At 42.3% G+C, this 23,782-nt stretch overlaps 1 long non-coding RNA gene across 1 annotated transcript; it reads left to right on the top strand.

Annotated features, from left to right (window-relative positions):
• The first annotated feature begins 2,480 nt into the window (after nt 1-2,480).
• Nucleotides 2,481-23,466, top strand: LOC118118656. Its single transcript, XR_004697984.2, has 3 exons — nt 2,481-2,577; nt 9,743-9,835; nt 23,347-23,466. It is a non-coding gene; the product is annotated as an uncharacterized LOC118118656 (long non-coding RNA).
• The last annotated feature ends 316 nt before the right edge of the window (nt 23,467-23,782 follow it).

Genomic DNA, 23,782 nt, shown 5'->3' on the forward strand with positions numbered 1-23,782 from the left:
TGAGGAAATGGTAACTGGATCTCGGTGCTGGGCTGCTCTCCTTCCAGCCGCCGCAGGTTTGGCTTGGCTGCAGGCCAGCCCACTGCCTGACACTCCATAGCATGGGAACATCCTGCCTCCCTGGCCCGACTGCAGCACCAGCTCCCTCCAAACCACCCTGCACACCGACCAGGACACACACACACATCATTTATTTACATACATGTCCAGATGAATGGAAGAAATACACATCAGTAAGGATGCATTTTTGCCATATGGGGCTGGTTTAAGATCACACGCACACACACGCACACACACACACACACACACACACACACAGAGAGAGAGGCAGGTTGTCATATTGAAGAAGTGTGCTTGTGTGGTTCACTGTACTCCAGTGGAGTGCAGAGAATAGAGGCCTGTACATAGATTAATGAATGTCTGCCCTTTGTTCTCTTTCAGCCCGGGGGGTTTATGGCCCTAGAGTTTCCCTTAAATCTCTCACAAACACACACACACGCACACGCACACATGCACACACACTCTGCTCCTTTATATTGCAAACACAAGCCCAGGACTCCTTCTCTTTCTTCAGGCTTTGATTTATAGGTCCTAACTCGCAGTGAAAGGCGGTCCACAGATGGAATAGTGTGTGTTTTGTGTGGGGGAGTGTGTTTGTGCGTGCGTATCTGTGTGTACATCTGTGCATGTTTGCACACATACGTTTGTGAGTGCACATGCGTGTGTTTGTGTGCGACGTGTGCAAGGAGATCAAGGATGAGAAGCCCTCTTCAAAGCGGCTCCAAGATGCCATGGAAGTGGAGCCTTTGTTTAGCTGCCTTGTTATTTTTCACATTAATCATAGTTAATGTCTGTCTAATCCTTCCTGCGCTGCCCTGATTGCTGGCCGGGGGGTCATCATCAGACGACAGAAAAAAAGTAACACAAAAAGAAGGAGGAGAAAAAGAAGAGGGGGCACTTGTTGCTCCTCAACTCCAGGCCCGGGAGCTATTGTTCTGCTAATTGATCGCTGCTGATTGGGTTTAAATATTTCGAGCATCAGATACCCCCATCCTGATCAAAGGAAAATGCCTTCAATTAAAACGTTGGCATGCTCAGCATATTAACACATTCTTGGCCGGCTGTCTGTAAACAATGTAAAGAAAGAAAAAGAGAAGTGGTGGAGTAGGGAGGACAGCGAGGAGCTGGTGGATGTGGTGGTGAAGCAGCAGGTGACCTGAAGGAGTTGGAGGAAAAGGCCACTCCAGCAATCAAGAGGGCTTAGCCGTATTTTCTTCCCTCAATGAACTCCTTGTCCCAGAGTGTGTGTGTGTGTGTGTGTGTGTGTGTGTGTGTGTGTGTGAGGTTGGGTGGAAATACAGACTTTTCAAAACATCAATATTGTTCCATTGGATTTCAACATGGAAATTGTGTAAGTCCCATACATGATGATTTTTCCCAGGATGTGTAGCAGAGCTGGAGCCAGTGTGCCAAAGCTGGGTCCTCGGGCCTTTTAATTCAGTGTTTAAGGGGGGGGCAGGCTGGAGTATGTGGTGCACCTGCTTGGCTGCTCTTCCTAAAGCCGTTTTCAGACATGACCTAAGGGTAAAATCCAGAGAATTGGCTGCAGTTTACCAACAGTTTGCCTTTCACACAGTGGGAGGTTCTCTGCTTAGACACTTTCACAACAGCAACAAATCCTCTGCATTATTCAGGCGAGAGGTAGGAAGTTACATATTATCTCTGCTGCGTAGATCACTTGATTTTCTTTACAACACACATCCACCTCTTATCGCCACATGCTCTCTAGACATCACCGATATTTGTTTTCTTTTAGTTTATACGTTTTTGCATCTGTCACACATTAGAAGCGTCATCAATCCGCCCCACTCGCCCGCAGTGAATCCGGCAGGGGATCCCCTGCTGTGTTCACCCATCCACTCCTCCTAACTTTCTACAGACTTAATACTAGGAGGCCAGGTGGAGAAAGTCTGCAGAATCTGCGGAGCGTCTCACTCGGACATTTAAGTTTACACATGCACGTCTTCCGGAGAAAATCAGGAGGATCTGCAGAGTTCAGTACATGTCTGAAAGCAGCTTAAGTGTGTGTTTGAAAGGGTTAGGGATTTTTTTGTATTCCCATTTTTTATTTGTACATACTGTACATACAATAAATATAAAAGTAGGCCCAAGTTAATACAAACGTTAATGACAGTACATCTGCTCTGTGCATTGCTCAATTGTTCAAATGAGGATAAAACACATTAAGTGTTTAAGCTTCGTGCGAGGTGGTTATTTCCCTTCAAGCCTCTTAAAAAAACTAGAATGGCGAGTAGAGCACTAACCCCTCCGAGGCCCAACAGTCCCGTTATGAAACCACATTCATATTCATTAGAACCATCAATATTCCTGTTGAAAAACGCCCTCACAATTTAAAAAAGGGGAGAAAAATATTCCTGGATCTGCCCCACGAGTTGCACAGAAATGTTATGCTTTCTTTCCTGACAGACACCACATCCTTCCAGCAAGTTTCTTGGAAATCCATCCAGCAGTTTTTTGCGTGATCTTGCTTACTAACAAAAAACCTCCTTGGCAGAGGTAAGTTCCTAGCTACTTTGTTTTTATTGAACAATTTCAAAATTTCAGCTTTTATTTCCAATGTAAGTATTTTTTCTTCAAGATCATTAAACTATTCTCTGGGAAAAGATTCCTGGATCCGCTCGTTTGTCCAGATCCATGCCAAAAGTTGATGTGTTCTTTTTTGGCCCATGTCCCATCATCCACAAGTGTTAAGAACATCGGTTTTGTCGTTTTTGCATAATGCTGCTGGCAAACAGACAAAACAGACGGACAGCAATGACAAAACATAACCCCCTTAAACGGAGGTAAAAGTGTAATAGTCAGGTGTTGACCCACCATGAGTCATTGGTTTTGATGATCCCTTCTATTGATTCTACAAGTGTCTGAACTCTACTGGGAGGATGAAGACCATTCTTCCAAAAGATTTTCCCTCATTTGGTGTTAAGATGGTGGAGGTGGTGGAGAGTGCAGTCGGCCACATTGGTCCGAATCTCCCAACTGAGGTGCAGTGACTGTGAAGGCGACAGCACCTGATTCATATACATTTTTAACCCATCCAACCATTCAGTGAGCGCCTCTACCCTGTGGATACTGCCATCGTGTTTCTATTATTGTAACTAGTATTAGACTTTGACTTGTTTTATTGGTGTAGGCTGTCATAGTCTTAGAAGGGCTGAAGAAAGGGTGAAGAGAGAGATCGTGAATGAAAGGAGGGAGTGACACAGTCCAGGCTCTCTGTTTGCCCTTTCTCCTTTGTGGTGTATTTACTCTCCAACATTTAATGAAAAGGAGGAGGAGGCGGAGGAGGAGGAGGGGGACGAAGAGGAGGTTAATGGGTTTGATTTCACAAGACTGACAGACTCACCCCAACGTCTGCAAGGGTTTATTTTGGAGCCAGTTCTCAGAAATGTTTGGCAAAGGCTGTCTACAGCTTCGACCCATTAGATCCGAGACAGAATCAAAGCCACTTTAAATCACAGACTACAATAAATAAGGATTTTGTTGGTTGTTACAATCGATGATGACATGTTGGCAAATAGCACTTTACAGTAGGATGCAAAGAGTCCTGGCATAGTGCATGAGAAGCAGGATCTCACATACAGGGAACAATGTGTAATGATCTATTGCAGAAATTGTTCAGTCAACAATTGAAACTGGAGAAAGATGAAAGAAGTGAACACAGTTATACCAGTTAGCCCCACTGCCTGAAGGAGCTGCCAGATAGCCTGAAGCAGCAAAGATTAATATCTCAGAGTTGCCAGATGTTTTGACAGATTATGAAACCTCATAAGTTCATCAACTCTTTTTATTTTTGGGCTTCACTTCCCTGAAGTCCTGTGCTAAAATTACACTGCTTGGCATAAATATGTTCATGAAAATGTTCAATACGGGTTTCATAATGTATCTCATCACATCTACAGAACTCTTAGACACCATAAGTTAATAAGTAAGAAGTAAAGACGTTTTTTAAGTCTCAATAGGTGAGTTTACGTCCAATGATGATGCAGATTGCATCCAAGTGTGTAGAAAATCCAGGACAATACAAATGAACGTACATTTCCATTCATTACCATTATGTGAATAGTAGGAGGTAGGTGCATTGGATAAGCTAGTGGTTCTAACTCCTGGTTCCAATAAACCACTGCAGTGGAAGAGAGGTCAACAAGATAACATAGTTTAAAAGAGCACAAGTCAAACGATGGAGAACAATGTAGAAAACTTTGTTTCAAACTGAGGAAGGTCACTGATCCCTCATCGCTCCCACATCTGATTCTTTTCATCTGCCTCAGTGATGATTAAGTCACGTGTCTGGAGTGGAGTTTTTACGTGTCAATAGAAAACTGTGAATAAAACGGGTGGGAAACAAAAGTTGTGTTGCAGCAGTATCATCCCAATATTTAGCATTAGCTGTAACCTCTGCTTAGCAGACACAGTGAATATGGGACCTGTGTCTGAGCTCTTAAAGAGGGGATGAGATCAGGATCAAATCAAGATCTGGAGACAGAGGTGTAGCTTCAGTATTATTACTGCATGTTTACTACACAACATCAGTTTCTCACCTGACATTCTCAGAATGAATGTAACACATTTTTCATGTTCTTTCCCCAGAGAGGCAGATAAGTCAGGCTACACCAACTTTAACATCCTTCAGTATCTTGTGGCAGTTAAACTACCAGCTCACACATTTCAGTGAAAACACAATCACTCTGTTGCTGCAGTACCACGTCCTCCATCACATGGATGAGGTAGGCATCACATCGAGCCCACAGTTAGCTACACTAGCTTACTGTAGCTAAATGTTAAATTTCCATGACCCTGCAACAGAGTAAACAACCTACGATACAGAAAGTTGGTCAATTTCCATGTCCTTTTTGTCCTCTACTTCTTGGTTTAACACATTTCCTGACTTCAGGCATTTTCATTAAAGAGTTTTTTACATGCACCATACTTTCTTTCGGCATAGCCCCTTGTTATATTTACCTTTTCACTTTTCACTTGGATACATTAAGTAAGTAAGTAACTAATGGATCCAACTGATCTAGGACCCACAGAACACCTAACTCATGAGAGGCCTGGACACAGAGCTGGAGTTAGCTGCACCAAGTTATATCAGGTTACACACAGGTGTATATGTACATGCACAAATGCACACCTCTGCACCGTTAAATCTCACAACTTACACGACACAATTGTCTCATCAGATTTTTTATATTCTGATCAGGTGGGAAAAAAACTTGTCTTTCATGAAAATTGTCATGAGATATTGGTCACTGCAGGTCACTCCCTGTTTCATCAGCTTGTCAAAGCCTTTGATTCACTGTAATGAAAGTTTTTCCTTAACTTCTCTACATGCAAAGTATCTCGCAAGTCATGGAACAAAAAACAAGAATATGTCCTGTAAGATAAAACAATGACGAGCGAAGGGAAAGAGTAAGAAGCGAGAGGCGTCACGGATGAAGGAGAGAAGTGAGGTAGAAACTTGGATGTACAAACCAGCATGGTGATTCAGTCCAAACCATCACTATCATCACGCAGATATCTCTGCCTGCATTTACTCACACACACACACACACACACACACACACACACATCCTCTCCTCCAGTGGAAATTCCCCCATCATACCTCCCGTTATCGTAATAACTGCAGTGGCCAACATCTCCATAGCAATGTTAACAAACATGTATCACCAGACAGCAGAACTGCCAAACTTAAAGAAAGATAAAACATCCAAATGTTTGGCAGTGATGCTATCACACCGCTGCACTGGACTTAGTCTATGACTGCCTGCACTTGCTCTAGTGAAGCTTAAGTTAATCAACAGACAAGAGCTTTGACTGTTTTGCTTCGGCCGCTCTCGTGCTGACGATGAGGTGATGAAGGCGCTCTGGGTGAAGTGGATTGTTTCTATAGAAGTTTCTATAGAAGTCCAGCATTAAAACAGCATTACTGCCACATCTGGTCTGCTGTTAGCGCTCCCCAAGGGAGGATCCGGCTCAATTTTAATGGGGTTTTTTGTGTGCATGTGCGTGTGTGCGTATGTGCTTGTCTGTGTGTGTGTGTGTGTGTGTGTGTTTGTGTGTGTTTGTGTGTGTGTGTATGTTTAAACAGCATGTGGGAACCTGGGGAGCGCTGTAATGTCCTGATCGATGTACAGTACATCCAAGTAATCTCTCATGTACGGCACCTTTCTCCCCACGTCTGAAAGGAGACTTTCTGCAGTGTGTGTATGTATATTTGTGTGTGCATTTGTTTCAGGGCTATAGGTCAAATTATTTAGCACAGATCATTGACATTTTCTGTGAGATTAAGAGCATAATCCCAGTCATGAGGAGACCTGTTACAGTACGTCTAGACTAGAAGGCCAAAGGTTGCTCATTGTTACAGCTGTCCAGCAGAGTTTGAGTACAGAAGGGCTGGGGTACAAATTCATTCATTACATTGAACATGGCCAGTGTAGTTTCTTCTGAATTAAATCCACAACTGTAATTTTGATCAGGGGGGGCATGTTCTCTGTCTATATCATGGATGTAGGAATACAAATGTTTCAGGATTCATGATGGTACCCCAAGTTACCCAGTAAAAGTTTCTCAGCGTAAAGAGTAAAGGATGTATGTGATTTGTGATCTGGTGTCTTTGTGGTTAAAGTTTAAGCAATTTAAACTACTTGATTGAGGCTACAGAATGGCTGCCGCCACTTTTATTAGAAACTGCTCTGGAACTATTGTCTGTATTTGACAGGAAGTGAACAGCCAACCATCCACAACCTCCTCCTTAACAGGTCTTGTAGTTCCTTAGCAATCCAACGTTTTAGTCTTCCCACTGCATTTGTTGGTTAAAGTAATCTTCTCCTTAAGTGGGATTAGTGGTGTTGGAGGGAAACGGCCGACAATCTCAAACATGAGCTGCTTACAGAGAACATTTTTGAGGGGTTGTATGTGAAAAGGTAAATATCCGAGTCTGTTGTTCTCAACATTTTTTTTTACTTTTCCTGCCAGCCCGTAAGTAAAATGTCCAGAAAATATCTGAGTGAGCCCATGTGAGAATACAGAGGGAAAATGTCGATATCTTTTCTAGCGCATGACAGACACAAAACTAGAAGAAGACAAATACCTCAGGATGAGAAAAGAGATATCGTACACGTAGGAGGCAGCAACGAAAATGTCAAAATAAAAAGACTGTTTTTATAGCAGACCCAGAGGCAGACATACACACACACTCAGGCAACTTTATGTGAGTTTATACAGATGGCCAGGCGGCAGGCAGGTGTATGGCAGGGCATAGTAAATGTCAAGTGGCTGCGGTGTGGCCGGAATGAACAGGTGACCTAGCTGAGGTGCGTTGTGGCTGGTGAGGAGATCCTGGGAACAGGGAGACGAGATATTTGTAGGTTCACAGGTAACACTAGAGATAAACCGGAGATTTTACAAGAAACGCTTAGAGAGGCCGAGAGCAGACCTAACCCTTAGTTGGCTTAGCTAACTATCTGACGATGAGTTGAAGGAAAGCAGGCGTACAGGACAGCCTGTAAAAAAGTGGGCCCACAGGAGTGGAGGATAAATAGGGAGCACACAGAGCCATCAGAAAGACAATGAGATTCGAGAACTTTTGGGGATAAAGACAGACAGTGGTGTCGACGTGCTGTAAACAAATACGCTGTGCATTCTGCGGGGGAATGTATTGGTTATGTCCAGGGTCCTGCCTTCTCTCTCCAGGCACCATGCCTAGTCTGACTCTCCCGGACATTTTCCTGTTGTTGTGAACACGTCTGCCCAGGACAATCTCCTTTTGTGTTCTTCATATGTGAAAGGCAAACTCCGGAAAATGTCCAGAGCAAATTTTCCAGACATTTTCTGGAGTTAATGTCTGAAAACAGCTATACTCTCACTAGCATCCTATACAGACATATACTAATGTTTAAAAATGCACCTGTAACTACTTTCTCAGACTTTCACACATGGATTTATGACCAGAGTTTCTCTATGGTCTCCTCTCTTGTAGAATGTTTCCATTCTCCTCAGCAAACACATTGTTTGCCCTTGAGCAAGGCAGGGAACACTGCTCTGTAGCCAACAGCCTCCAGGCAGCTCCCAGGCCTGTACTCTCTAGCCCTATGCCTTGAATGATAGATGTGTGATCTATAGTATGCTGCTTGGCTGCAGCCAAGTATGTGGACGGCAGGCGTTAACATAGCAGCAATGTTTAGCATGCTGATGTTTTAACAATGCACCTGAAACCTCTGTCTCAGACTGGCACATGTGAATTGACCATAGTTTCTGCAGCGTGTGTTCTCAAGTTTTTGTAATGACAAGCAAAACTTTGGCTGGCAGCTGTTAACCATGTTCACCTTGTTTGTTCATTTTTTGGTTGAGAGCTTGGCTGCAGCTGAACTTTGGAGTGACATCTCCCATCAGCATCCAAGATTAGAAATAGCTATACATCTGCTGCTGCTGTTACATTCGGTCTACAAATGGCAGTGAGCAAACTCAGCCATACAGTTGATTCGTCAAGTTTGAGTAATAATGCTGACACATGCTAGGGTGAGAATAAACAGACAGAACGCTCTATACACACTCGTACATGAAAGCAGACACACACACACACACACGCACACAAACAGAAACACACACACACACAGGCCGCTGCATTCCACCAGCATGAAAGTGCTTTCATGTTTACAGCAGAACAAACAGTGGAGGGCTTCACCTCCTGTGTTTATCTGTAATATGCTTGTTTCCATGACCACCTTTGCTCCCAGCAGTAAGAAAGAAAACATTTGCTCTGAAGGATTAGAGTTCTTCAAGCAGCAAGAATAAAAGAACACCGTTTTAATTTGTATTGGTGATTTGCATTCAGACTCTGAACTGCCGCTGATGACTACTGGTTATATCAAAGACGGGATCACATATTTACATGAGTCAGACATTGTTGACTTTGGCCAATGGAAGCATCCTGTTGAAAGATGGATGTGATTTATAAGAATTCATTTTAAACTTCAGATCAATGTTTTTACATTAACAATGGGGAGAGAATTTCCAGTAAGGTGAAAAATATCTGTCATAGTGAAAAGGCCATAGAGAATTTTCACCCAACTCTGAAGTACACCTCAATTCGAGGTTTTAGTGTTTTAGGCTTCATTCAGTCTAATACAATTTCATTCTAAACAGTGCATGTAAAATTAAGATGATCTCACGTTGGCATTTTAGCTCCATATCACTAATAATCCACATCCATACTACCACACCAGAAAATGCATATCGTTATAACTACACTGGACATATGCGTGCATGTGTGTTACAGGAAGCAGATTTGTCTCTATAGCTGGTTGCTTACTTACACTAAACACTATGAAGCAACAACAGCAAATAGAAAAGGGATGGATTTCTTTTCTTGGACTGATGATGAGCTGGAACCACTGGTAGTCAAGTCATAACTGATAAGGACCAATCAGGACGTGAATGTGAATGACTACACAGCTCAGTGTCCTTCAGTCCAGACTACAACACAGCCCCAGAGTGTTTGTACTAAAACGCTTCTACATTTTAGGTGCTCAGAAACATCAGAAGTATTGTGGACGGCCGGCGTTAACATAGAACCACTGCTGTGTTTTGAAACTAAAACATGCTAGTGTGGATGTAGCCTTAGTGACTCAATGTTTTGATTTCACGCCCCATTCTGTTTCAGTTCAGTCTCAAACCTGATTCCAACAGAAACAGGCAGCTGATTTCAGCCAAATATCTGATGAAGCCACTGTGTACCTGCTCACCAGAAGACAAAGTAAGTTGAGCTAAAGCTCATCCAACTTATTTACAGTAACTGTGCACAAGACATGTTTCTGGAAAAGTAATGACTGGTTTGTTTACATCTGTCTGATCCTCTTGCCTCGTCAGAATTTGTTATCACAAGGTTGCCATGTTCCCAGATCTTAGCAAACACTTTGGTGACTACCACCTCATCATTACAGTCAGACATGAGGTTCAAATCTGCAAAGTTGTAATTAACCAGAGTTTTCCCTTAACAGTTGTGGCCTAGAAATTCATGTTGTGGGTATGACACAGCAGGGTTGTTACTACAGGTGCTCTTGTGAGCCCGTTAACCAGCCAGTAAGAGGAAGATGTAAATGAGGAATGTTTCCATTTTCCTCAGCAACCACATTGTTTGCCCTTGAGCAAGGCAGGGAGCACTGCTCTGTAGCCAACAGCCTCCTGGCAGCTCCCAGGCCTGTGACTGATTGAATGTGAAACAGACTGTTGCTCCTGGAAAAGAGAAAGTGTTCTCAGTTGCCTTCCCTGGATGACTGTTTGCTACATCATGTGTAGCCTATATTCATGGCTTTCTGAGACAGTCCTACATTCCCTACATTAACCTCTGTGTCTTGTTGTATTGTCATGAACCAAATCTAGGTAATGTAATAAGTCCAAACTGGCAGCCGGGTCTGGGAAAGTACAGTCCTCTGCTCTGTAACGGCTTGTAGTCCATGGATGTGGTTGATGGATGGGGATAGTGGGCAGAGTATGTACGTCTTTCTCTCTCTTTGCGTGTGTGTGTGCGTATAGTACTTGTCCGTTGGGTAAAGGGTCTAGCCAGCTCTCGCCTCGCTCCATTTGCCATCGAACCCCAGCTGAAATAAAGAACACATGGTAGCTGTTTTGAAGCTCCCTCAATGTCGGGTAAGAATCTAAATTTCCCCCGCGACTTCTTACTGTCTATCCTCAACCCTCCACCCATTCCTCATCCTACCCTTTGTGCTTGGAACTGTTCGCCCGGAACAGGCAACACAAATCGACCTCAAAATTTCCATTCGGAAAAGAAAGGAAAAACCAAAATAAACAGATGATGAAGAAAAAGAGAAGAAAGAAGCGAAACGTTTGCGTGCACAGCGGTGACGGGAGGGCAAATGCTGTGCCAACTGTGTTATGGTTGGCAAACCTTGAAGTGCCTGGTCTACAGTTGAGGGAGGGGAGGGAAAAAAAACAGAACTGGAGCGACAGGCTGCCATACAATGTGGTTGCCAGCCGTTGTATGTTTGAACCATGGGAGAAATTTCATGTGGTTGTAATTTTCATATTAAAGTAATGGGGGTCTATCAGTGGCTGAGATGTACAGATGGGTGGGGGGGTAGTAAGCACCAGCTGCTATGTTTGTGTGTGTGTGTGTGGAGCACTGTATGTACATTTACAGTGTCATTGAAGTTACCATGTGTTGGGAGATATACTGTAATCCACCTTGTAATGGCACCTAATAGCAGCACTTCAGAAATGCCACAGTAAATGGTATGTTGGAAAGGGTGTGAAGAGGAAAATAACAAGTCCTTGAGTACTATTCTCCATTTCAGCATTAAAGGACAGTCGTTTTGAACATTTTGACATATACTAGGCTCAGACTGATGTATGAGGCCTATTGTTTTTATTTAAAATCAAATATGGTCCACTTAGTGTCAACTAATATTTAAGTCAATGTAAAATGTACCTATACAATTGTGGTCCCTGTAAAGCTCTTAAACTGAACTTATTCTGATGTGTCTGACGTCTCGTGTAAAGTTCCAAGTCATAGCAAAAGTGAACTAAATTAAATTACTGACTTTAGAACAGCAGCAAACTTAAGGCCAAACTTACTGCTGGACACCCCTAACATTGCTGATTGTTTGTGATTTTAAAAGATAAATTCTTGTTTTGAAAGTTTCAGATGCAATGATTTTATTACTACAGCAACACTGTCATTGATTTCATGTCTACAGAGTTAACTTAGATCTTGGCCAATGTTCGCTAAGCCTTGGGTCACAGTACATTTTAAGTTATTGTTCTTTGTGTGACCTAATATGGTGATAATAAAATTAAAGTAGTTGTGTCTCCATGATTTAAGAGTTGTTTTTTTAACCGACTACAAAGCCAATATATAAGAGTCCTGCACTTGGTCAATTACTGCAAAAAAATGGGTAAAGCTTAAAAATATATATTGATATAAATTCCCAGGAACAGGCACGGATAGAAATTAAATACATTTATTTGAAAGTGAAAGCCTACGACAACACCTGTGACCTCATTTGCTTGCTCAAATAACTGTCACTACTGACACAGAACTAGATGGAACATCGAAACGGATCACATCGACAAAAATAGCCAGTGGTGAATACGTTTTCAGTGGATTTGCTGCTTGTGTAAAGTGCCACAATATATTAGCTTTCGATAGCCACAAGCTATCAACAAACTGACAGCTGCAGGAGTACAGGTGCTGTGACAAATTACAGAAAACAACTCAACCACAAAAACTGGAGGACAAGGAGGCGATAACCCATTTGATGTGAGTATGTAGCATTCGTGTTTAATCATGGGTGATGGGGCGGGGGGCGGGTCAAAGGTTCATGGGTTAGGCTTGAATATAATAGCATGTAAAGGGTTGGGTCTGGTACAGAGCTTTGCGAGTGCGAGGGGTTTAGTTCTGAAAAAAATGGACCCTTGGAGGACTTGGCCTATAACAATTAGATTCAAATGTGAGCTTGTCAAATGCAAATTTCATGGCTGTTCGCACAATGAGATCAGCTGCTGTTGCATATATTCTAAGTTTATTTATCTGTCCATTGAGGTACATTGTGGATTCAGTTTCCACTCTTTTTAAAATTTTTGGCATGAGATTAGATTTGTGATTAATTTCCATTTGAGCCCACGTCTCTGCTACAGAAGAATCTATGGTTTGCTATTACAATATGACTGTTTCCACTGATTCCAGGTGAGCTGAATGTACTCAAAAGAAATGACTGGTGTAGGGTAGCAATAGATAGTTATAGCATGTGATATGCATTTATTGTTATGTAAGTATCTGGCAATCATAAGCCGGGTCCATTAGTGATGGTAATATATGACTCAGTTGGACAGCTGCAGTCTTTGCAGCACTGTTTGCAGTTGTGTTAGCAAAAGAGCGGTAAACAGCCTGACTGGCAGAGACATAGCAGGCGATGTATATCATGTTAAATATACCCACGTATTGCAAGGATCCAGTGGACACATACTGTCAGGAGCACAATGTGGACTAGCTCACAGGCTTCACTCCATTCTTGTTTTTTGGTTCTTAGCTATCACGTCAGGGTCTGTTGGGGGGTTCAGCCCTTCGTCACTCAGCTGTGTTTTTCCAGGATGCCTTTCAGATTCGGATCATTGTCTGGCTGGATGTTTGCTGTTATGACAAAGGCATTAAGGACGAGCCCTGTCCCTCAGTGACCCTTCCTGGCCTGTTGATACAGTGAGTGTCATGTTCAGGCTCTCTATTTATCTCTCGCCACTGGGGTTTAAATCTGGCCTTATTTGTACTATATGTGTGTGTCTGTTTGGGTGGTCTAATGCTGGCTAATATTAAGACTGTATGTGTCTTCACTTTAACAAAGTAAAATGACACTCTCCAGTTTCCCCAAAGTAAATCATCACAGATTCATCCTGATTCCAAAGACAAAGCCTGGTGACCTCTGATTTCTATCTGTTGACCTACAACCTAATGGATCTGATTTGCCCTTTTTGTAAATGTTATCTACACATCATGGTGTCTTAGCAGTTTGGTTAAAAGGGTAATGATAAATAGTCATGGAGTAGTTGTTCACCAGTTACCCTAGGGGAAACCATTAAAGGACAGTTCCAGTATGAGTTTGCTTATTTTGCTCCGACTACACCAGCATGCAAGGCCTGTGACTAAAGATGTGTTGAAATCAATCCTCCCATAACTCTCAGTCTCAGTCCAAAGACAGAAAAACAACCAGTTGGAAATATTCTAACTGCTCATTAATGAGAATATGTCCACCACATTTTGCAAACAGTTAAAACAACATATCAGATCATATTTTGATTTGCATTGCAGTTCTAGTGTTTTGGCAGGAAACCGGTGCTGAGACTGAAACATACTTGACTTTACTTCAGGTTTACAGGCTTATTAAACCCCATTTGGTTGCAAATTCAAATATTGGATGAGGATCTGTGGACAATTTTATGAGGCTGGAAACAACAAAAAAAAAGCTTTGTTGATTGTACAAGTCAGATTTTACACCCCCGGCATGCCGCCGTATCTTTAAACAAATAAAGCTGTGTGTGTGTGTATAGAGTGGATGACTGCAGGGACACTGGTATTTGCTTTTTAACTTTGCCAATAAAAGTTAGGTTTGATACAACTATCAGCTCCTTGAATGTACCAGCAACACAAACACAGATCCAGTGATACGTGAGGGAAAAGAGCGGAAAGAAGGAGTGGGCAAGAGAACTAAACAGAGAAGGGTTTATGTTTCCGTGCTATACATCAGATTCCCTCTCATTACTCCGAACCCAGATATTTGCTGGGTTTTCACACGTCCTTCATAAAGCTCTGTGGTTTTTGTTGCTTGCGGCCAGATGGAGTTTCTCCCTCTTGGACATCCATGTAAAGAGGGTCCCAGGCCTGAGTCAGACAGCAGGATTAGTGGTAATAGTGCATCGCCAGGGAGATGGACGGATGGGAATGGAAAGCTTGTAACAAAAAACAATCTTCCTTGAACTTGTGTTCAAAAAAACAGACGTCACTTCAGATTAATGACAATGCATTTTTAATTTGCTCTTCTGGGGTTTAAAGGTTTTCAGGGGACCTGTGGGTCACGCAGCTCGCTCTACCTTTACAGGGCAATGTCAAACTTCAGTTCTTTTGGAAACACGAGAATCCCAGTGGTTGCAGTTGTTAGGTTTACACAACAGACGAAGACGGAGGAAAATGAGGAGGGATGGATGGTTGGGTGGGAGGAAGGAGAGTAGGTTTGTGCTTGTGGATGGAGGCCAAGGGAAGACTTGGTAGAAGTTGTGGGATATATGTGGCTAGAGGAGGGATACACGGTTTGGATGCTTTTTAAACAGAGAAAAAAAGAGATGGTCGCTGCTGACCTACATCCAGATTAATTCAAACTCAGTCAGAGGTCACTCTTCAATGTCCTGTAATTTTGTTAAGTTTAGCTGATCTTCAGCAAATCTGTGTGACTGAGTGTCACTTGATCACTTTGTCTAGTTGTGTATGTGTATGTGGTTCTTGCAGTGACTGATGACTGATGACTGTGGTTACAAAACACCTTCTAAGGTGTTCAACCAATTTTAGGTAGGCATTAAACTATATATAACAGTATTATATTTTTGTACATGAGATGTCAAACTGTGGCAATCCTGCATATTCTATGTTCCATCAGACTTTATGTCGAAATTAACATTATATGTCTGCACAATCTACGCAACAACATTAGAAACAAAATTGAAGAGAGAGTAATTAAGGATATTATTTCTGGTGCTATCTCAACTATTACACATCATCCATATAGAAACCTTAGCTGGTGTCCCCATGTTTGCGCATTAAAACACCCCCTAATGGACACTTTTAAAAGAGGTACTTTACCAATTTTACATGAAGATTAGTTTAATGATTGAAATGACCACTTCCAAAGTAAAAGCAAAACAAATCCTGAAGATCTTTTCAGGGTTAGGGCTTGTGGGTTGGTTACTTCAAAGTTATAACAGGAAGCCTGCATTAGAAACATGGTCTTTAAAAGATGCAGATATTTATCAGGTAGGGAACATAGAATAAATGATTTTACAAATCTGTCTTTAGTGAGCGCTCCAAGTTTATGAAAGTGCAATACAAAATACAGCTGCCCCATTAATCCTTGAGATAAACACGATGTAACCATTAAGAAAAAATGCTGAAAATTGTGGAAAACCCTGGATTATGTTTATTGACTTCTTTCCCCCTATTTTCCAGTCAATTCCATTTCTTGCTTTCAACATCATCTGTGTACACAAGCTATGGTATGTGGGAGTTTGTGTCGAGACTTGTAAATAGAGTATGGTTTAGGAATGATTTGAGTTAGGAAACTGTGAAGGTTAAGGCACTGGACATGGATTGAGACCTGAGGAATCATCCCATATGAATGTAAGTCCCAGGGATACTGATCTGCAGTACTCTACCTGGCCAATGTCAATTGGGTTGTAGGTTCTTGAGTCTCCTTTTGGTATAGACCACAATATGACAAGGTGAAGCCCTCAAGCAAATAATTTATGTAATTTGTTTTATTGATCTAGGATAGAATGTCCTCTATGGTTTCTAACTTTTATGAGCCTTGCACAGGTTGAATTACTGTTATTATCTATCAGCTGCCAGTTCCTTATCCAACAATTCTGTGGAGTCTGACACTGAGTTGACTCTCCCCTCCCTGCCCTTTGTCTGCAAACGTCTCCTCTGTGAAACCCGACCACAGGGACAATCATCATTCCTCAGCTATTAGCACCAAATCTTTGGCCAGCTCTGAATGTGAGGAGATGTTGTGTTGTCAGCTGGAAGGCTCTGATTTCTCCCCAGATGAGTGGAGAAAGGGGGTCAGTGACGCCTGTCAACGACCCCCAACGGTCCCAGTTTCCTGTCCAGGGACCATTCAATGGCCTCGATTACTTGTCATTGAAGAACCAAAATGGCCCCTGCTCTAGATTTCCACCCTGGAGTCTTTATCGTGATAGTTGCTCTGCTGAAACTCAAGAGTTTTAATAATGAATGCCCAGTGGAAGGAAAAGCAGTGGAAGATAGAGCTAAGATATACATGCACTGATATGGGTAATTTACTATGAAAGGCAAGAGGGTTCTTTTTCCAATCTCTTCAAGGGTCAAATTTTTCCATGGAGATGTTAAAGATAGAGAACTGCAACTTAAGAGGGAACAGGCAGGCTCTGCTAGCAGGGTATAGAACTCAGAAGAAAGTTTGGAATTGATTATTGTGATTGCTGAGTTTGTTGGATCACAGGAGGCTGCATTTAAATAAAAAAGGAGAAGCTTGTGTAAGTCCAGGGAAGCAGCTTTGGGAGCAAGCAGCATACTGTTTAACACAAAGCAACCACATTAGTTCCCTCATTTGTGAACTTTAAGTGTCGGGCACTTTGGCACTTTGTTCCGTCTACAGGATCTGTTGTTTTTATGTTCTGCATGGCACAGCTAGGTGCTGTAAATGTCAGAGCGATTTCCATCTGTGCTGAAACAAATTCCTCCTGCCTCACTGTGTGGGAATTGAAAGGAACTTGAACTTGAAATAGCTGTATCATTGCTGGAAAGCTTAAATCCCACATCGAAATGAAAAAAGTTGGATCTGTGGTGTGATTTTCCTTTCCTGTGAAAATGGTCCAAGAAGGCTGTTCTGTGAACCAGCAGTAAAAACTTTCCACCAGTAATGTCTTGCAGTCTCCTTGCTCACCTTGCCCGGTTTGTGGAGCTGTTTTCTTGAGCCTCCCGGTCTCGAGTCAATGGGTCAATATTTACCTTTAACTTTTGACCTGTGTATTTACACACTTTTTACTCAATTACTGCCATCACTGCAGTCGAGCTCAGAGAGGCCATTAAGCTGAGGCACCAAGAAATCCTGTGTAAAAACTCAAAGACGGCAAAGAGTGAGAGACCTGTGACGTTTAAAAAAATATTTTACGATAGATAATAATTTCTAGACTATTACCTAATATGGAAGATATATTGAGTTTTCCAGAGAAATGAGGCCTTGGAATGGATAAACTGGAAGTATGAATGTTGCTATTGTGCAAGTAGTTTTCAGTTGAGTAGTTTTCATAGTTACAAAAACTTAAATATGGCCCAGTTCATCTTGTTATTGGATCAAATCATTTGACAAAAGTAGTTTTTTGTGCTGCTCAGTAGCTGATTCAAAGTTGATCAGATCAATTTAAGGTCCAGTGTTTAGGTTCAGGGGAATCTATCAGCAGAAAATATAATAGTCATTATTGTGTTTTCATTTGTGTATAATCATCTGGAACTAAGAATAATTGGGTTTTCATCTCCTTAGAATGAGCCTTTCATATCTAAATGGGGAGTGGGTTCTCTTCTCTTAGCCCACAATGGACAAACCAAGCATTTGCTTTTGAAAGAGCCTATCATGTCTTTACGTCACCTGAATGCCGCTCTAGGATCTCCTGTACTCCTGGAAAGGAGGGGAGTAGTGAGGTGGTGGTAATATGCAACTTCACCACTAGATTTCACTAAACCCTTCGCATTGAACCAGTCATGTGAACGGTGTATAGCTCCAAATGATGAACCCACAGGTAATTAGCATCGAGCTCTGCAGCCATCTCCAGTTCTAAGGGCTTTTGTGTTGCGGTTCAGACTCGCCGCTCTCATCATTGCTGCTTGGAGCAGCTGCAGGCAGCTGTTTGTGATGAAAAATATCCAATGGAACCATCTGTATTGTGCCTGCCCAGGAGCAAACCGCAGATAGATAAAGTTAATGGGTCGAATGCTCCATCAGCACTGTTTCCTCCCTGACATCAGATTAGAGGTGTCTGTGTCAAACTATATCTGTAACTTTTCAAAACCGACAATGTTGTAGTCTTGCCCCAGATTTTTTTTTGGGTCACGTTGTGAGCTACACCTGCTTTTACAGACACAAATACACTAGCTAAGCCCTTTATATAGAACACCATTTTAATACAAGGTAACGCTTCCCTTTGCTGTCAAAACGGATTATGCTCCATGTTGACATGATTGCATAACATAATAATATAATACATATCTGTCAGCTACACGTTAATGCTGCCAATCTCCTGTTCTACCACCACCCAGGTGTTCTATGCTGGATTCACATCTGGTGACAGCAGGGGTCAATGAAGTTCACCGAGCCCACTGTCATGTTCATGAAATCAGTTCTAGACTTTAACTTTGTGACATGAAGCATTATCCTGCTGGAAGTAACCATTTGAAGATGGTAAACTGCGGCCAAAAAGGGAGGAACATGGTCAGGAACAACACTCAGATAGACTGTGACATTCAAACCATGCATGATTAAGGGTCCAAAGTATGTCAAGTAAACATTCCCCACATCATTACACCGGCAGCACCAGCCTGAGCTTTAGAGGCAAACACCAGGCAGGTTTGGTTCATAGTGTTTCAAATTGGCTTCACTGGCATGACCATAATCAGACAGAATACTGCTGATGTTTTAAAAATGTCCAGTCTGACACAGACTCAAACCCCTTAGATACTTAAAGAGATACTGCACACTGTAATGTGTTTTTGAGCTGTGAACTAAATTATATGACTGTTCTTTGATGAAATACATTAATGCTGGCTTTAATATCACATGTATCACCAAATTTATAAGTCCACATTTATGGGTTGAACATGGCTCATGACGCCACCCGGTGTTTCAACTCGTCTTGGACCTTTCAGGGCGACAGCTTACGTAGAGTCAACTGTTTCTACATCATGACATTTGTATATACTTGAAAAAGTTAAGCCCGTCTGTCATCAGCGACCGCTCGTGAAAGGGAAGCTGGCAATGGGCTCATTGTCAAATCTATGCTGAAATTAAACCCCTAAACCACCACATCGAACACAGGTCCCCCATCCTCTCCTGTCCCTCAGCTTGGGACCACCAACCTTATTAGACATGTTCGCTCCAGCCCCGGCTGTCTCAGCAACAGCTGCCTGTGCCGGCGGGTTGAACACCGGGACTTTCGGTATGACCTTGTTTGTGGCCATCAGGAAACTCCATAGACGCCTCCCAGCACTGCCTTCTAAAGGCATTTGATTTCACTTTATCAAGCATTTAGGAAGTATGTGTCTTTCCAGAGCCAAATGGTAACAATTATTACAAGTTATGAGACACAGAGACATCCTCTGTGACATCTTAACAAAACTACACAACCACAGCAGTAACAACTTGCACTAACCCTGCCTGAACTATACAATCAGTGCTGTTACAATTACTACCACCACATTCATCACATGTCCATGTGTGTACAGTCTGCTGTTAACAATCCAGACTGCTGTGACCTACTTTAAATACATCCCCAGACTAATAAGCTCATTACTGCTCTCCTGTTAGAGCAGTGGGTCAGGAGTTCTGAACACACACACACACAAATTAGACACTGTAATACTGTGTGCACATGTGTAGTATTATGTAGTACTGTATACACAGATATGAGACCAAGCACACATGTTCACTTTCTCCACGCCTTTGCACTTTGAGCAGAATCTGTTTTCCCTGCATGCGTCCCATGCACACATGAGTGCAAACAGAGCAAGATCTCCTGCTGTGCTCGTCCATCTACACATCTTTTCATCCACGGCTCTACAGTAACACACAGTGTAGCTGAAAATGTTAGTGTAACATTACAAGAGAAACCACATCCTCTCTGATTGAATCTGTGGGCCTGCTGGGTCCTTGGGTGGCTGTGCAAACAAACTGAGCAGGACCATTACAGCATGACTCCTCTGTGGCATCAAAGCACACACACATAAACACACACGCACACACAAGGACCTAAACACACACACACCTAAACTTGATTTAAAGTTGGATTCCGGGTAATGATATGTCAAACCTCTCTCTATAATCCCTATCTATCTGCAGTAAATCAGCTACACACACATTCATTTTTACAATGTTTGCTTTATTGCACACGCCTTCATAAAATATGTTTTTTATTGGCAAATGGACGACACACTGCAGATGCCAGAAAGTGTAGTCACTGATCAGGAAGGATTTACAAATGTCTGATGGACAGCTTACTTGCCAGAACCTGCATGGGACACACCTGCTGTATGAAAGAGTTAAACAGAAACAAGAGCCGCAGCTGATGGATTGAGAGTTTATTAAAACAGTCCAAAGACACAACATGACTCAGCAGCCAGGAGGCCGCACAACACGGCCTTATCATTTTGTTTGTTATTCCTCACACTGTTCCTTTTCTAGGCCAAGTCACTGTTTTCTCACTAGTCCGATAGCTCTGATTTCTGCACTGGTTCATTTAGCCGACTTATATAACAAAGTGACGAATCCTGCTTTCTTTCCACACCCACGCTCTCCTTCTCTTCCTCACTCTTTCTTTTTTCCAAATCAGGCCTCCCGCTCTCTGATCCCTCACCACATCCACCGATTCCTCGTCTTTCGATGCCTATTGGTTCTGTTATTCTGTCTCTTCTAATTTAACCTGCATTCACATGTCATTTAAGAACCCACCCGTGGTTTGGTACGGGGGGTAGGTATAAATGCTCGAGGCAGACAAGAAGTAACTACACTTGTGGACTGAATGGCAATGATAGAGAATATTACTCGTCGGGAAAGCATGATGTAATTCGCAAAATAAGCATTGGACAAACAATTAGCTGACATTTCTATGAGCTAACTCTTTCCAGATGTGATCAACCGAGGATGCTCAAGGGATTCTGGGGGTCTCAGAGAAGGCCAAGCTGCCGTCATTTGAAAGGAGCAAATATAATCGTAACTGCTTTTTCTGTGCATGAGTTTGACAATCGACCAATGGTGGTTTTGTATAGAGAAAGAGACTTATTGGGGAATGTTGAAAGCTGTTTCAGTTCTTAGATTCAAACCAGCCACCATATGACAGCAGCTTGGCCTCAACCGATGTAGAGAATTAATAGAAATGTGGTGAGCCTGAATAAAGCGGATTAATGAAGGGTCCACTCATCTTAAAACCACACACACCAACACACCACTCTTACGATATCTGCCTATGCAATTAGATTCACACCATCATCATCCCAGCGCACACTACCTGGAGCATCTCTGTTTTGACATGTGTGTGTAGGTAGATGGTGCACTGCTCTGATACCGTCCAAAGACTTTGATGTCTGCATGTGGATTCAGCATTTGCAGACCTTAAGCCTAAAATAGTCCTGGTTTGGGAAGCAAAAAACAAATTTCCCTTGGCAAGCTGGGTAACCAGTTCTCAAAAACACAACTGTATTACTGTGCCGGCTCCCACATGCAGACACGCAGACGTGGTGAAGGAGATCAGACACAGTACAGTGCGACTCAACTTGAGCACCATTGTGCTTTAGGTTTCATTTGCTACACCTCAATAAAAGACACAACACCACCTGCTGCACTGTATATGTAAAGATCTATACTGTTGAAAGTTAGGGTAAATCATTTGTGTAGTTAGAATCTAGGACAATATTCTATAGTATATCTAGATTATATAACATCGGGATATTGCTGCTCATGGGATTTCATGTTTCCATCCTCAAACATCAAATGACCCAGACTGTCACCATGACCTTTAACCTGGAAGCTGCTTGGTAATGGCTTTGGAAGAGGCTGTGGGAAAGTGGTGTCAGTGATAAAATTGAGGAGGATGAGTCAGATGAGTCAGAGACGGAGGCCAGAGTGGCAGCGTATCTTGTTTGGACAGCAGTTTCCTCGGTTGTTAGAACGAGTGACAGGCAGGTTAACTGCTGCTGCCCTCAGCGATCAGAGGGAGGGGAGGAAGTTTGTCTCTACATGATTCTCTTTGTGCTCTTCGGCTCTGAAGAATAATTTTGGTCTATTACAGCACAGGTCTCATGTTGATTTCTGCTGGGAATGCAGAGTATGTCCTATGGGGGAAGAAATTAGAGCAGTCGTATGGTCTTAAGGATTTTAAACAAACACCAGGTTTGCCAAAGTTATTAGTGGGAGAAAATAAATGAGAACAGTGATGTCATCAATCAAACTTCCTCGTAAACATGAAGCCCAGTTTACAGACCAACGTCTTACTCCAACTTTGGCCTGCACACACAACTTTGATCAAGTCAGTTATTACTGACAGTGAGGTTCTCACTGAGATAATCTAGCTAAACCATTTCTCATGTTTCTTGTTGATGCAATTTCACATCAAAAACAGAAATGAAATTTGAAAATATGAAAAATTTTGTAAAATGATGTATCGATGTTTTGAAGTTATTTTACCACTTTCTCATTTCAGTTAGATTTGACTTTGCAACAAAACAAAAACAAGCACAATACATTTCTTTACAAAATTTAAGGCTCCATTTATTGAGAACAGGTTGTAAACACCGACATCATCAGCTGAAGTTAATATGGCAAACATTTGCTCAGAAAATACAGAACAACATTCACTGTTTACTCTGTTTTGGTCTCCACCAACTCCTTATGGAAATATGTCACTGCTAAATGCTACATTAAAGTTACATAGCTGCCAAACCTATGAGCCTGTGGTGCAGGACAGGGGGAACACAATGGATTTAACAAAGCCTCTTTTTTTAATGACAGATTGATGAGAGTGGAAAACCCAAACTGTAGGGTTGTGGGCAGTCACCACAAAAATAGTTCAATGCAGACAATGCTAGAATGAAGAGGTCTGTAGAATCTGGTTCATCACTTTCCTCCAATGGCAAAAATGATTTATTCATTGTCGTGCAGCTTTAATTTGTCAGAATTTCACTTAATTTTTCATTACTTGTTCATTATTACTTTTTTCCTACTTTCTCTCTCTCTCTCTTTATAGGTCCATTAGGCCACCTCACCTCCCATTTCAGAGTTCCATGTCACGGAAAGATGACCTACCATGGCACGTCACCTGCTGTTCCCAGCATTCCCTGCTTAGCTGCCATTATTCTGGGAGCCATGGACAATATGCATACACAGTGGATTACACTTTGTTTGTGTGTGTGTGTGTGTGTGTGTGTGTGAGGGGTAAAGAGATGAAACAGAAGACTTCTATTCCTGGCGCTTTGTAATCCATTTGCAAGCAGTCAGTGTGTGCATATGTGTGTGTCCATGAAGGGCCCTCTCCCCAGGTAGGCCCGTTCATCACTGATGACAGTCTGTGTGCGAGGGGCTTACTGTAGATCCCCAGCTCACTCACTCACAGACACACACACACACACACACACGATGGGGCCACCCAAACCTTTCTGCTCGCTCTTTTTGTGGTTTCAAAC

The sequence above is a fragment of the Hippoglossus stenolepis genome, chromosome 12 (assembly GCF_022539355.2).
Source record: "Hippoglossus stenolepis isolate QCI-W04-F060 chromosome 12, HSTE1.2, whole genome shotgun sequence".
NCBI classification, from domain to species: Eukaryota; Metazoa; Chordata; class Actinopteri; order Pleuronectiformes; family Pleuronectidae; genus Hippoglossus; species Hippoglossus stenolepis.